The following is a 15,837-nucleotide window of genomic DNA, read 5'->3' as shown; positions in this document are numbered from 1 at the left end:
GGCGTTCACAGTCTTCCGAGAACAGCCGAGCCCCCACGGTTACTCCACACAGTACGCCGCCGGGCCCCCAATCGGACCGTGGCCGCGGCGAGAATAGAGGAAGTGAAGAGAGAGACGTCGTCAATTAGGGCTGCGAAAATCAACGGGAGTCCATATCCAACAGGTCAGTGAGAGCGGCTCGGGACCGGCTTCCTAGCGGGCCGCCATGTTCCCTGTGGGCTTCCCCGGATTCTTTTGGTTTCCACAATGTCTGTCCTAGGTGCTTACTTGTTTGATGGATTCTTCAATTATGTGGTTAGGATATCCTCTTTGTTTGTATTTTGTGGCATAACTATTGATTGTTTCCAGTGCCTCTTGTGGATCAGATGTAATTCTCTTAAGTCTAATAAATTGTGACAACGGAAGGTGTCTTTTTAATTACTCCTGATGAAAGCTTTTATAGTGCAAACAGTTATTGCGATCTGTTGCTTTTGTGAATAAATTGGTTTTGAGTCCTTTTTCATCTATCTGCACCAAAACGTCCAAAAATGAAATTCTTTCTTTTTTAATTTGATATGTGAATTTACTATGATTGTGGCATAGATTGAGCTTCATTATGTTGTCCTGAAGTTGTTTCAATTCACCCTTCCAAATGATGAAAATATAATCCATATATCTTTTGAAAATGACCAGGTTTTTACACCATACAGGATTATGAAGAATATGATCATATTCAAACTTTGACATAAAGATATTCGCATATGAGGGGGCTCCGGCAAAGCCGATCGAAGTTGCATTGCATTGTGAAAAAAAGGTTCCTTGCCATTGAAAATAACTGTGATATAATGCAAAATGCATAAGCTCCAACAGGAAGATTTTATTTGCTCCTGTACATTCGTTGTTTAACAGAAACCATTCAATCGCTTCCATTCCTTCATTATGTGGAATGGAAGTATATAAGGAGGTGACGTCCACTGTACATAAACACCACGTTTCCCTATCCTGTTGTTGCACTGACTTCAGTATGTTCAAAAAAGCAGTTGTATCCTTGATGTAAGTGTTCCATTTTTGTACCATGAGCTGAAAAAAGAAGTCCAAATATTGCCCTATGGGTTCCGATATAGATCCGCAAGCTGAAACTATTGTTCTAAATGGAGGTTGCATGAGGTTTTTGTGCACCTTTGGCAACACATATAATTGTAGGCGACGAGGATATTCGATATCCAAAAACGTATACATCGTTTCCGTGATCCACTTAATTTCCAGAACTTGTCTAAGGATTTTTTGAAATCCTTTTATTGGATCCTGTTCTAATTGTAGGTAGATGTTTTTATCGTGCACGTGCGAATTCACATTTGTCTTGTAAAAATCTGTTTTCATTACCACTAATGCTCCTCCCTTATCTGCCTTCTGTAACGTTAGGCGTTGGTTCTCAGCCATATTTTGCAAGGTTCTCTATTCGTTTTTAGAAATATTCAGATTTTTGCCTTCAGTGAAGGATATTTTGTTCACTTCCTGTTTGATGAGACACTCGAAAGCATCAATGGTCTTATGTGAAATTGGAGAGCAAAAAGTGCTTTTTGCTTTAAACACTTTGTATGCAAAATCCTCTTGGATATTAGTTGATGTTTGCATTGTGCTAAAGAGTTTTTTCAATCGTAAAGATCGCAGAAATTTAAAAATTGCAACTTCTGTTTCTGCCACATTGCTTTGTTAAACTGGTACAAAAGAAGTTCCTTTATTTAGCAACCTTTTTAGAGCCTCAGTTAAATTGACATTGGAAATATTGATGACTAAGTCGCCTTTGTCATGCTCCATAAGGTTCTCCTTTAAATGTGTTTAAAGTATATGCTAGAATAGTTTTAATACTGGATGGGATAGCAGTTTAGTTTAGTTTCTATATTGTTTTTTGATATCAGTAGTGGAACACATTCAGCAATGCTAAACTTTGGGGCATAAATGTTTTTCGAGGATAGATTTTGGGTTTCAATCATTGAAATTAACCAGTTGCAGAGCATAAATATGATAACGCTTTTATGAATTTGTAATAGCTTATGTGGTGTTGTCATGGCACTATGAATGTTCTATTGTCTCCTGGGTGATGGAATGTTTGTGCTTGAAGCATAGACTCATTCCCTGGAAGCTGTTGTTGAGATGAGCAGTAATAAATACGTCTTTAACCACAAGTCGGTGGTGTTTGTGGTCATTCAGAATTGCTGGAACTTGGTATCACTATTTTGACATATACGACGCATGTATGATATTAATTTGCTTATTAGGTCAGGATTCTGAATGTCTTTTAGATTATGGAGGCTTTTACAGGAATTGTAAGAATGTTTGCACTGAACTGGCTCCTGTTTTTTTATCATTTTTCCGACCCCAGATGAGGAGGTCAATTTAGACCCGAAATGCATTGGGTTGTGTAAAAATTTGGAGATTATATCCACAAATTAATATGTTTGGATTATCAAACCATGAAAATATTTACCAATACATTTGATGACGAAATCAAGAAAGAAGTGAGATTAAAGTATTTTTTATTGATCGCTTGAATTTCGGAGAAAAAACATATCAGTTTCAAAGTAAAAGTGCACACATCCATCGGGGACCAGTTTGCCTAACCTGTCAATCATTTATATTACGTTGCATGGCACTGCAAGACACAGTACTGAGGATGGAGTAGCACACAACTTAAATTTAAATATAAAGAGGAATAATTCTGATAAACGAGTGCACTGAGAGAACCCACCTTTGTTGACAAATACCTGTGTGCCGTGCCTACAGCCCACTGCCTATGGTATAGGTGAGACACCCATCTAGCTGGGTGCACTATACCACTGGTGTTTGAAGCTGGCTTGGTATATGGTGTACACTTATGTAAGTCGGCACCTTGCACCAATCCAGACAACCCTTATGGTGATTTTAGCGGTCTTAGACAACCATAGAAAGCTCTGTAAGTGGTAGCTGTGGACAACAGCCTTCAGGCTTAGTCCAGAAGGAGTGTAAAGCAGCTTGTTTTACCTGAACATAATCCCATAGGTATAGACTAAGTGAAAAAGAACCACATAGTGTATTTATAAAAATAAGTGTTTATTATGAGACCCTCACTAACGCATACAGATATCTCCTAGCCGGAGATATACACAATACTTTGTAATAGAAACAGGTAAGTAGCACGAAATACACAGTGATCACCAGAGGGAGACTAAATCATATACTAAAATACTGGTATGTGAACCACAACTTAAGTCAAGACTATACCCAGAAGACGTAGAAGTGCTGGGGATCCAAGGAACCACCCAAAGTAAGTAACCAGGAGCCCCACGGAGTTTGTGTGCAGAGTGGGAAAACGACCGCGGGATCAATGCAAGTCAACGGGTACATCGCGGTTGCAATTTCAAAGAAGTAAGACCCTTCCGAGTGGACCATGAAGAAACCCTGTTGAAGACCAAAGGTTGGAGAGCCACCCCACCCGTGGATACTTTAGAAACCAGGATACCTGCACCAGGAAAGCCGGGTGCATAGGTGTCAAGTGGCATCAGAAACCGCTGTCAAAGTTAATGGAGGCCTTCAGGAAGATGCTGCTGCTGGAGAAGGTGAAAGTGTCTGGTGGAACCCAAAGGTGGATTCAAGATGAGAAGAACATGTAAGCAGAGGGGACAGAGTCTATGCCACTCAGGAGTGACCAGGAGGCACGGAAGACGAATGCCCACCGATGTCAAGTGTTGCAGGGAGGCTGACGGTGACCTTGAAACTGCAGCTGTGTGGACCAGGCGATGCTGTGGATGACCAGGAGCTAGATACGAGCTGTCCCACGTTGGATATCGAGAGTTGAGGGGTTGGTGACCGTCAGGAGCACCAATAAGCCTTGACAACTGTTACCAACATGAAAGCTGAAGGACGTGCAATGTCTGAGCCAGCAAGGTCTAGGAGACTCACCACAAGCAGGGGAGTCAGGGCAGGACCCAAGCAATCAGAGAGCTCAAAGAATTCAAAGATGACCCTCAAGAGGACCCACAGGCCAGAGGCACTGGAGGCGCGAGAGGACCTCGAGTAGCTCACCAAAGATGCAAGCCCATGATGCAGGTGAAGCATTGAGGACAAAGATCTTGGTCACTTGAGATGCATGAGGTTGGGGCAAATTGGAGCCCGAAGATCTTGGTGGAAGGAAGCCAACAAGCCTTTGCAACTGCAAGTCGATGCAGTGCAGAGGGGTTCGGTTCCTGTGGCTCCGACGAGGGATACTGGATTTAAACTTGGTGAAAGGTCAGGGCAGGCCTTGGAGGATGAGAAGAACCACCACCTGTGTTGCTGAGCCTTTCGGAGTCCGTGGCAGCCCAGGATCAGCAGACCGGTCAGCTTAGTTGCAGTGCCTGCAGATGCAGGGAAGTGACTCCTTCACTTCAAGGGAGATTCCTTCAGGTGTCTTGGATGGCCACAGGCCTTGTTAGGTTCTTGTGTGGTGCACAGGCACGGACGTTGCAGTAGACGAGCAGGTCAAGGCGATCAGGAGCAGCAGGTGTCTTCCCGGTTGCAGCCTTGATGCCCAGAGCAAGTCCAGAGTGCCCAGACTGTGGAAGAAGTGGTGTCAGAAATGTATCTTGTCCGGCGACGAATCTAGGGACCCGCCCTCAGGTACGCCCTTAAATATCCTAAGGAAAGGGTTGGGACGATACAGGGGTTCCACTTTAAGGAGCCGCTGAACAAGGGGGAGGATACTTCCCTGTCCTTTGTCCAGTTTCACACCAGAGCAGGAGCCAACGGCTCCCTGAACTGATTTGAGCTGGACTATGCATGAAGAGCACCAAGTGTGCCCTGCACGCAGACTATGTGGCGCTGGCAAGCGCCCCCACCCTGCCCCAATACACTAAACCCCATCTGGGAGGTGGTCACACCTCCCTGTGACTGGATACCTATTGTTCTGCCTTCCTCTCCCCGAGCTTGGCTCAGCAGCAGGAGGGCAGAAACGTGTCTCTGGCTGGCAGCAGACCTAGCTTGCTGTCTGGGTCTGGAAGACTGGTACCAGGAGCACCAAGTGCCTCCCAAAGACGCTTTACGGTGCATGGAATCATACCTCCTACACCTTTTATGGTGTGAGGGTATGATTCCAACATGTTTGATACCAAAAGTGATAGGATTTGTTACGGCCAGTTTCGAGATGGTCACCGTATAATGATGCGGTGCCCCTCTATATGTCATATTGCTGTCTCACTTACAACGCGGAAGAATGGACTTCATGGGCTGTAGGGGTGTCTGCTCATGCAGGGGCACCCTCACACGTAGAACCCAGCACCCTGCCTTCAGGATTTTAAGGCCTGCTTTAGGGGTGACTGATAGGTTTTAAGAGCAGTGACCTTAGATATAGGCAAACCTATATCTTTCGTAAGTGGTGCTAGCAGCAGCTTACACATGCTGCAATGGCAGGCCTGTAGTTAAAATTTGAGTGGTCTCCCATGGGTGGCATAATACATGCTTCAGCCGATAGGGGACCCCTGGTGTAGCTATGCCATGGGTACCTTAGTACCATATACTAGGGACTGATAAGGTTGCACCAGTGTCCAATCTGGCATATACCTAAGTACTTACAAAACCGACTTAGGGGAGAAAGCACAGGGTCTGGGGTCCTGATTACCAGGATCCCAGTGAGACTAGTCAGAAACAGCATCACATCAAGCAAAAAGTGGGGGTAACCATAAAAGCAGATCCTACTTTCCTACAACTGGTGAGGGTAAAGTTGCAGGAGCACTGTAACCCTACAGTTTCTAAGTTTATTCTTAGACATTGTAAGTGCAGTAAAGCCATAAAGATTATATGGTCTGGGAGTTTGTCATTACGAACTCCACAGCACCATAATGGCATTACTGAATTCTGGGAAATTTGGTTTCAAACTTCTCAGTCCATTAAACCCACACTGATGCCAGAGTGGGATTTAATGCCAAATGCACGCAAACAACCTAACTAGCATTCTGGCTGAGTGGCTGCTTGCCAGCTGCCACCCCCAGACCTGTGATTGGACCCCTTGGTCAAGAGCCTCCCGCTCTCGGGGTCTTGAAACAAAGCACATCCTGGGCAGAGTTCCCCAGCCTCCTACCTCAGGATGGGCAGGATTCACAAAGAGGAAGCTTCAAAGGCTTGCCACTTTTGTGAGCTGCTCCCAGCAACTGGCCCACATCGGTTGTAGCCACCACTTTGGGAGGGAGAATCAGCTGGAAAACCAAGATAGAGGAATGGTGCGCCCACCTTTGCCAACTCCACCCCTCAGGTGAAGGAGGCGAGGTGAAGCGCAACTCTCAATCCACGCCATCTTGAATATGGGGGACTCAGCCAACCAGAGAGAGGCTTATGCACCCCTCGCACTCGAGGGTGGCATAATAGGGGGTGTCCCAACCTGTACCTACCTGAAACACCTCTAAATTTAGTATTTAGGGGCCACCCCGAATCTTGCCTTCTCAGACAAGCAAGAAGAAGAAGAGGAAGGAACGAAGAGCTGTCCTGAAGGAAGAAGAGGAGGACACCAACTGCCTTTGCCCCATCCGGCCTGTCCCAGCCTTGACCTGCTCCAGCAGAATTCCGGTGTGTCCTGCAGCCAGCAGCCCCCCAGAACCAAGAGGACCTTCCTGACCTTCCCTACAAAGACTTTGTTTCCCGTGAGCAACAGACTTGCTCAAGATCTAGACTCAGCTTCATTCAAATCCGCAAATCTGCACTTCTCTGCATCAACACCCGTGGCCTGAGTTTGAGTGGCCCAACACCACAAGGTGGTCCCCCAAGCGAACCTGACCTGGGATCTAGTGATCCAAGGCCTACCTCAAGCCTCCGGACGATGCCTGCAGCCTCTATCTGAACTCTCCAACCAGTGGTCGCCTCCAGGAAGCCAGGAACCTGCAGTGTCTGTTCTGTCTAGAGATCTCCCATTGAAACCAACAGGGCACCCAATGCCAAATCAGCACACTGCACCCGGCTGCCCCTGTGCCACTGTGGGTGCACCTTATGTGCTAACTCAGATCCCCCTTTGCCCTGAGCTTAAACCTAGGAGCTTAGCTCTCTCAACCCCTTGGTTTGCCTGGGAGCAGCCACCAACCGACAGCCCCCTAACCTCGTAGGCTAACGTTGGGCCTCAGAACCCGGTGGCCTTAGTGCCGCTGAGGGTGCTCTTTGAGTTCATCCTTGACCCTGGGGGAACCCTTGTTCTAACCCCAGAAGCTCAACCCTAAAGACCGATTGCTTACCTTACAAATAACCACATTTTCCTACATAGGATTGCATTGACTGTTTTTCCTCTGAAAAAGTTCTAAGTGTTGAGTTGTGTTTGTATGGAAACCTAAGCAACTGTGTTTTAATGTCAAAATACTTTGCGTACCTTTGTCTAGGAAATGTCCCAGTGTGATATCTAGGCATACCACACTGAGTAGAAAAAGTAATCTAAAAAGTAATCTTAAAAAGTAATCATAAAGTAATTACAAGTACCAACTGTCTTTAAATATTTTACAAACCTGTACCACTGTCAATTTCATCCAGCTTGCATATTCTGATCAACCTGTTTTGAAAAGTACAATTTTACTTACCATTACCAAGCCCTGTTTGGTTCTAAAAATAAAAATACACCTAAATAAATATTTGTTATACAAACAATTGGTCTGAGTTCAGTCTTTGAGTGTGTGACATCATTTCTTGCTTGAGTGTGTACAATAAATGCTTGACTCTACCCTCTGACAAAGCCTTACTGCTCGGCCACACTACTATAAATAGAGAGTAAGGTATTATCTACTTTTACCTCTGTAAGCTTTTGGGGATCCACTGGACTCTGTGCACACTATACCATACTTTGGTATAGTATATAGAGAGCCAGGTTCCTACAGATTACAAACCCCAGACCCAGAAAAAGGTTTGAACTCCAGCGCTGGCTTGAGGACCTTGGTGAAGCACCACGGCGCTGATGACAGGCTGAAAGGGAATGTATTGAACTCAAAAATGTGGATCCCCCACTGAAATTGCTGGAGTCCGTGATGTTAGTGGGGGGAAACTGGTGAGGACAAGTAAGCATCCTTCAGGTCTAAATGCACCATCCGGTCTGATGGAAGCATAACATCCCTGAGGAGATTAATTCCTTCCATATTGAAGTGGCAGCACACCAGCCAGTCATTGAAGTCTCGGTGGTTGATCACAGGCCTGCGTCCCGTCGGATTTGTCTATTAGGAAAATGTTGCTTAAAAACCTGTTGGGATGCGGAGTTGTCTGACAAATAGCTCCTTTGTGGAGGAGAGCCAAGACGTCTTCGTTTATGAGTGCTGCGTCTCTGGCAGAGAAACAAATGGACCATGGGCAGGTCATCTGAGAATGATGACCCTGAAACTCTAAGTGGAAGCGCTGAAAGGTCTGCAATACCCGTGCGTCTGAGGAGATCGAATCCCAGGCCGGGAGTAAACCTGCCAGATGCCCTCCCACCATTATCTGCATGGAGGGAATGGCACTTACTGCTTGCGCCTGCACTGCCAGGATGGTCTCGGTATCCTCCTCTACCGCAGAATTGTTATCCTCTCATCGGGTAGAAGTTATTGAAGCACGCATTGCTCTGATATTGGCTGCACCTGGAGACTTGTCCCATGGTAAGGGTTGGGTAGGATGGACGGCTGTTCGACCAGCCCCATGGAAAACCCAAGGGGTAAATATGCGCTTGATATTAGACCGCTTTGTGCAGCGAGGTGAATGTCACTACGAACTTACCAAGTTCTTTCACAAAGGGGTTCCCAAACAGTCCCCCCTGTGCCACTGCTCCCGCATCTGAACAGGCAAGGCCCCCAGCTTGGGGTCAAGCATGATAAGCAAAGAGCCCCGCAGCTCATTTGACAGGAAGCAGTGACAACTTGGCCTCTTCCGCCATGTCCACGATCTTAGTCATCGGACCTATGGCGTCCAATAACTTGTCTTAAAACGTGCACCAGGACCTGTCTATGTCCTTTTTAGGGTCTTTGAGTTGAAATCGGGGGTGAGGGCAACCTTACCTTCCAGGGTGGGACGTGGGCACTCCGCTCTAAGACAATTTAAGGCTGCTTTCTCCAGGGGCTTGTGGAGGCATCCTGCGACATACTTTGCAAACGTATCCTCTGGGGCCCACACTGCCGATGTTAGGTGGATGATGCCGTCCAGATCTAACATATCTAACTTCCACCCCCCTCCCCCCCCCCCCCCGGGAGGGGGGGTGGTCAGAAGCTGGGCACTAAGGTCTTGAGGATCCGGCGGCATCATCAGAGTCCCCAGGTGATTCCCCGTCTTGTTGGTCGGGGCTATCAGAGCGTGGGTTCTCAGGGGGAGAGGGGACAGGGTCAATAGGGACCTCTTAGGGGTCTGACTTGACCAGAAAAGGTTGCTTAAGGCGCACACATGCATTCCTATCTACCCCTTCCTCACACCTCTTTTTTGGGTGGGAACTCTCCCTTGGGGCAGTCTCTTGCGGTGGGGCCTTCTCTGGGGCAAGGGATTGGGCTTCGGCCAACTTGGCGCATTCCTGCGCCATCCTATCATCAAGGCGCTGCTCCATAGGCCCCATCAGGTCATTGACCGCTCTATAGATAGAGGTGTCAACCGTTTCATAGAAATCCTCATCCCATTGTAAATATGCTAGGGAATCCTCCTCCTCATAGGTAACCTGTGGTTCATCCATACAGACTCAATTAATTAGTTAGTGCCATCAACAAGTACGGACCTCTTTGACTACTAGCAGGCTGGACAGCAGCACGAATGAGCTGTATTCAAGTATTGGGCACGCGCATGTGCAATCTTTTAATGCTGCTTTCTCCCCAGAGAGATGTGGGCCAAATGCTCACAGTCGGGGGGGGCGGGGGCAACAGTCCCGGACACGCACACACCCTTGTGGGCACAGGCTATATTGTCCGGGAGGTGTCCCAAGAAGGCCTCTGAGTCAAGTGCAATACAGTCCCAAACAGGGCGTCAGCGCGAGTACAACACCCCTCCCCCCGCCAAAAGGGGGCGTGAAATTAATGAAAAAACGAACTATGGACCCGGGGCAGATTTACAAGCCCCTTGCGCCACATTTGCGTCATTTTTAACATGGGAAAAATGACGCAAAAGTGGCGCAGAGGCTTGTAAATATGCACAGAGTGTCACTCTGGACAGCGGGGCACAAGGCTCGGCAGATCGCAGGCTCTATCAATGCACTCAACAGTGCTGAATGGTGAACGAGATGCACTGCGTGGAGCCAGCAAGAACTTCTAGAGGGCGAAAGTTGCACCGCACTGAGATGGGCCTAGTCGCATAATGAGAGCTAATGCGGATCCAGCGATCCGATCTGGAATCTGAAAGGAAAAGTACAAACCGGCGCTACCAAAGAGCAGTGAATCATACAATAGTCATACAAATACAATTATAGCTAAAACTGATAATTCACGCACAGTCTGAGGAGAAAAACCCCCAGAGAAGGAAAAAGAGCACTTAAGTGTCTGTGGAGCTGTGAAGATAGAGGGAGTCCAAGCAGAGAAGGACTATGTTAGGTTCTGTGTTGTGAACATTATAAAAGGACTGACAAACTGTTCTTTGGTGTCCTTATTTTCATGGGAAATGTAGTTTTAGAAAAGTGTAAGGTGGCTTCTATTTGACATTATTGAATTAAAGCGAAGGAAAAGTTATCCTACCGGTAAAGCTGCTCTGCCTTCCTTTAATTGGATCTTTTCAGAAGATAAAGGCATAATCCTCGCCTCCGGTCCTGGCATACAATTAGAATTTTTAGGTTCAGCTGCAGGAGAACGTGAACATAATGCATTTGAAAAGCTTAAGCAATTGGCTAACTCTTAGAGAGTTATTGGCCAAGATCGATGAATGGGTAGATGTGACAAGGTACAGAGAAGAATGGAAAGATGCTGCTGATAAGCCTTATGCATTGAAAAAGAGTAAAACTAAGAAAAATTTCAGTGCAAGTGATTCTGAATGGGAAGAACTTTTGAAAAAAGTTTCAGTTTAGCAAAGTGCAGGGAGGAGTATATGTTCAAATATTTTGGTCAAGCAGTGAATTTTTTCACATTTACAAAGAATTTTCCGAAGCTCAGAGAGGAGCATGAGAAGTGCAATACTGATGAAGAAAGAACTAACTATTTCAAAAGTGCTTTGGGCAGATGTGGATGCTTTATTTTCACTTGTTGCATCTTGAGATTTGTGGGATGAGCATAAGCCTATAGTACAGTGGCCAAACCAATAACCACTCAGCCTTTCTCAATTGTTATGCAGAAATATAATTGGGTTATTGTGCATTTGAAAACAAAGTTCTCTCAGAAACAACTAATTTGGTCAAAAATCATGATAACGAAGCAAAATCCAGATGAGTCAGTAAATGGATATTAAGAGATGGATACAGGTTGACTTACAGTATAGTGAAGTTGGGTATTTTAAAGTAAGTGCTAGGGAGTCCATGTAACTCTCCGATCATTGGAATAAAAAAGAGCGGAAAATGGTAGATAGTATAAGACCTGCACAGCTTTAATCAATTATGTAAAGATTTGATGTTGTCACATGGTACGGAATCCTACAGTATTTTCATTTCAGATACCCTCAGAAGCCGAGTGATTTACTATAATAGATTTGTTTGCAGCACTTTTCTCAATTCCTATACATGAGGATAGTCAGAATCTTTTTCTGTTCAGATTACTTAATAAAGTTCTTGTTTGATGTACAATCCCACCAGAGTATACAGAAAGTCCTTACTTTTTCACAGATATTCATAAAAGATTTGGTAAGTTTAAATTTGCCTCTGACCTGATGGGAGCCGTCATAATGAAAAAGGGCTGTAGACTTGATACAGTTGCTCTTTTATATTATTTGCCTTAAAATGGCCATAAAGAGTACCCCTGCTAAGTTATAATTCTCTCAAAATCAAGTCATTTATTTTGGACACCAAAATGAAAAGGCCAGTGAAAAAGGTGTCCACGGAATGAATTTCTACCATTTTAAGAATGAACCCACCAGTTATACAGAGAAAAGTGAGGATATTTTTGAGAATGACTGGCTGCTGTTCAGTGACGTAGTGCAATTAAGTAGCTTGGGCTGGAGAACTGGGTTCCACTGAAATGCTAATTACTTGCGTATGGGTCTTTTCTATCTACAGGGCTGCAGACCAAGTGCTCATACACGATACAGTTAGGAAATATGATGACAGAGGGGTGTGGGAGATGGACATGTACAGCAAAGGAAATGGAGAGAGGGAAGTGAGGAAATGACAATAGGGTAACATTACAGAGAAAAGAACAAATACAAAAAGTTATATTTACTGTTCTCATATCACTGGGCTGTAGCATTTCCAGACGCTGTTAACCTAGTTTGGGCTACAAATGTTGTGTCATTTTATATTTTTTATTTAAATGATCATCGCATAGACTTTAACCATTTAGTTTTACATTCGATTCCTGTTTTATCTCGTAATTCACATTGCCTTTTGTAAATGATCATATAATCATGCAATAAAGATTTTACTTACTATCCCTAAATACAAAAAGTGATGAAAAGAGGAAGTAGAGAAAACGGTAAATTTGCGAGACGGTAGATGTGAGAACAGGTGGAGAAAGGATGAAAATGTGAAAAGAATAAGGAAGAAAAAGTGAAAGGAAGGGTAAATGAATGGATGTAATTGTGAAAGGATAGATGGAAAATTGAAAGGATCGATAGGTGAAGGAGTGAATGGATGGCTAGGTGGAGACATTGCTGTGTAATTTAATGAAAGGATGTATGTATATATGAAAGGGTGCAAGGATGGATTATTGATGTGTGGGTGGAAAGAAGAAGGGAGGGCTGGGTCGAAAGGAACAGGATGGAAGGAAGGAGGATAAACGAGTGAAAGCAATAGGTTTACTTATAATAATCCACATTTGTAAAGTGCAAACAATCACCCATAAGGGTCTCTAGGCGCTGGGGGCCGTCGGGAAGATTAAGCAAGCTATTGCCCAGAGTCACATGGTGCTGGGCTAATCTGCCGCCGGCGATCGAACCGTGATCCCCAGATTCCGGAGTCAGTCGCCCTGGCCGCGGCGCCACACCTCTTCCACTTGCTTCTTGTGCTTGGTGTGGTTAGTGGTATGGATAAAGTGGGGTGTATTTGATTTTTCTGGCTACTCCCTTGCTACTGTTGCTAGTGGATTCCAAACTTTTCCTTGCTTGCTAAGCATCTATGGAGGTTAACTCACAATGATGTGACGGACCCACTGCCCTCGAACGATGAATACACGCATCTTAGAGATAAGAAACTGTTTGTGTGCTGCGCCTACTCTGGAATGCCTAATTACAAGAAATTATTTTTTCAGTCATGAAAGAGAAGGTTGCACACTTTCTGTTTTAACCTAGCAGAATGGAGCAGCTAAGAGGTCCATTGCAAATTTTTCAGCAACACTGGATCCAATAGTCACCGCTCTACATGGTTGCATGCAAGTATGGCAACAACATTTTTGTCAGTTGTACAGATTGAGGCAATTGTGATGGGGTACACACTTGTTGTTTTTGTTATACATTACTAACTCACACCAACACTCATCATCTCACAAATAACATTTTGATCAAGTATGAGCAGATGATCTTGGCAGCAGAGACTATTTCAATCATACATTGCACTACTCTGAATCCTGACACACTCTTGGCTTTTCCAAATGGGATGGGGAGACAAAGCTGATGATTGGGATCATAATTGTATTGATTTGACAGAATTATGCAGCAAACCAAGACCAGATGAACAACTCTCATGGATTATTAGACATGTGGCTGCAACCTGGGAAACCGCAATTAAAATCGTGGTGAAAGGGGCGCCCTATGCCCCGGAGGCCCCGCTGTGGGCAGTGATTCCGTTCAAACGTTTAAGTCATACCATGTCCACTCTTCAGGCCCTCACGACATTGGCGGGGGCCGTAGGTTGGTGTCCCACATTTACAGAACGCTAAGGGGGGACCTTGCTTCAGACCCTCTCACAGTCCAAACTAAATGGGACATGTTAGTAGAGGAACTTTTAACAGACTCGGAATGGAGAAGGGTACATGAGGGGGTTAAGCAGATTAGTTCCAAAGCCAGATTTTAACTTACCCAATTCAATATTGTCCATCAAACCTATTTGACTCCACTTGTACTACACAAAATATACCCGGACCACCCTGCCCACTGCCCCAAATGTGGTTATACAGATGCCCATTTCTTACATATGGCATGGGAATGTCCGGAATTGCAGCCGTTCTGGGGGTCAGTGCTAGAACGCTAACGGCAGGTAACAGGGTGGACGCTACCCCACTCCATCAAGGAGGTACTTCTGGGACTCCTCCCTAGACCTAAAGGGAAAAAGCTTACACGGAAATTCCTCCAGCTGGGGCTGGTACGGGCCAAAAGGAGGACTGCAATCAGGTGGATGGGTTTGATGCCCCCCACGGTGGAAACTTGGGCTAAAGACTTAAGGGAATGTGCAACAACGGAGTTAATACGAATGTGCGAGTTCGGAGGGATGAAAAGTTGGAAGAGGATGTGAGGTCCAGGTGCACCATGATCTCGGAAATCCCCATAAGAGGGGTCCTCACCTCACAAGCGATGGAGGGAACTCAGGCTGACCATGCTGGCACGGGGATGGTGGTGCAGTCAGAGGGCATTCACAGTCCGAGAATATAGTGGGAACAACACAACTGCAAGACGTAGTCCGACTAATGGTACATGGTGTGGGGGTAGTTTCCTTTATGTGACCCGGGTTGGGAGGGGGGTGAGTCTGGTTAAGAGTTACAATGTTATGATATATCTCTTTGAGATACAACTGTTTATGTCCGGACACAGCACAAAGTTTAGTAATGCAAGATTTCAGTTGTGAACATGTCCTCTCTTTGACAGGGCTGTATTATCATTTTTGATATAAATGCCTGCAATATGTAACTACTGCAATGATTTTATTGTGATTCTGGACGACTAATAACTATAATAAAAAAAATTACAAAAAAACCCCAAGACTAGACATTTGCAGATAAACCAAGACCAAACATTAAAGATGTACATCTGGAGTTGGTTGATTTGATAATGTTTAAGGATGGTTCTTGTCTGAGAGATCATCATAGAACACTTTATTTTGTCAAAGTTTATTTAATGTATACATTTACATTTTTCAACAGTTTTTTTAAACAACGCAAAGAGGGGCGTGACCGACTGGCAACCGATATGGCTTTGCTCGAGTAGAGCTCCGCATCCCACCAGTGTAAACCCCTAAATATCCGTACACATATCCATCTCTAGCCCCAGCCTGCAGTGCCCCGGTGTTCTTTTCATCTCTGGGCTACCTCAAGCGGAGGGCGATGTACCGGTGACCCACCGGAGCGTAGAGATAACGAGGGAGTGGCGCCGAAGGGAGAAGGCCTCTTGAAACTGGGGACTCACGTAACCCGATACTCTGGCAGTCCCTCGAAACGGAGCTGGGCCTGGATTTGCCAGAAAACGGCTGAGGCGCCCTCCGTGTGACCTCTCACGGAACTGATTGGAAGAACTACTGGAGGCACCGGGGGCTTCGGGGGCCGGAACAGCTTAGGTATGGAGCTATTTGTGCCGCGAGAGGAAAGCTGCATCTGCTGCGGGACGCCCGTTGGTGCTTGGCTACCGGACCTCGAGCACCGGTGTGCGCTGCACTTCCCGTGGGGCCGATGACCGGAGCAGCCGAATCAGAAGTGCTCCATCCTTTCTCTACCCCCCTCCAAATACGCCCCGCGGGCCTGCTGGGGATCGTTGGACAGTGCTCCTGTTAATACTGGAGGGAGCCTTTATTCTCATCGTCCTGAGTCGGCACTGCGTGGTGAGCAGCGGCCATTTTGGGGTAGTCCTTGTCGTGTGACTTGGAGAGTGTCTGGCGGCTAT

At 45.7% G+C, this 15,837-nt stretch overlaps 1 long non-coding RNA gene across 1 annotated transcript in view; it reads left to right on the top strand.

Moving 5' to 3' along the window:
- The first annotated feature begins 44 nt into the window (after positions 1-44).
- The window catches only part of LOC146784218 (uncharacterized), a 603,578-nt gene continuing 587,785 nt past the window's right edge, over positions 45-15,837 (top strand). The window contains exon 1 of the long non-coding RNA XR_014970515.1: positions 45-163. This is a non-coding gene — a long non-coding RNA (uncharacterized LOC146784218). The remainder of the gene's footprint in view (positions 164-15,837) is intronic.

The sequence above is a fragment of the Triturus cristatus genome, chromosome 11 (genome assembly GCF_964204655.1).
Source record: "Triturus cristatus chromosome 11, aTriCri1.1, whole genome shotgun sequence".
In the NCBI taxonomy this organism is placed as follows: Eukaryota; Metazoa; Chordata; class Amphibia; order Caudata; family Salamandridae; genus Triturus; species Triturus cristatus.
This window is presented reverse-complemented; position numbering and strand designations above follow the sequence as displayed.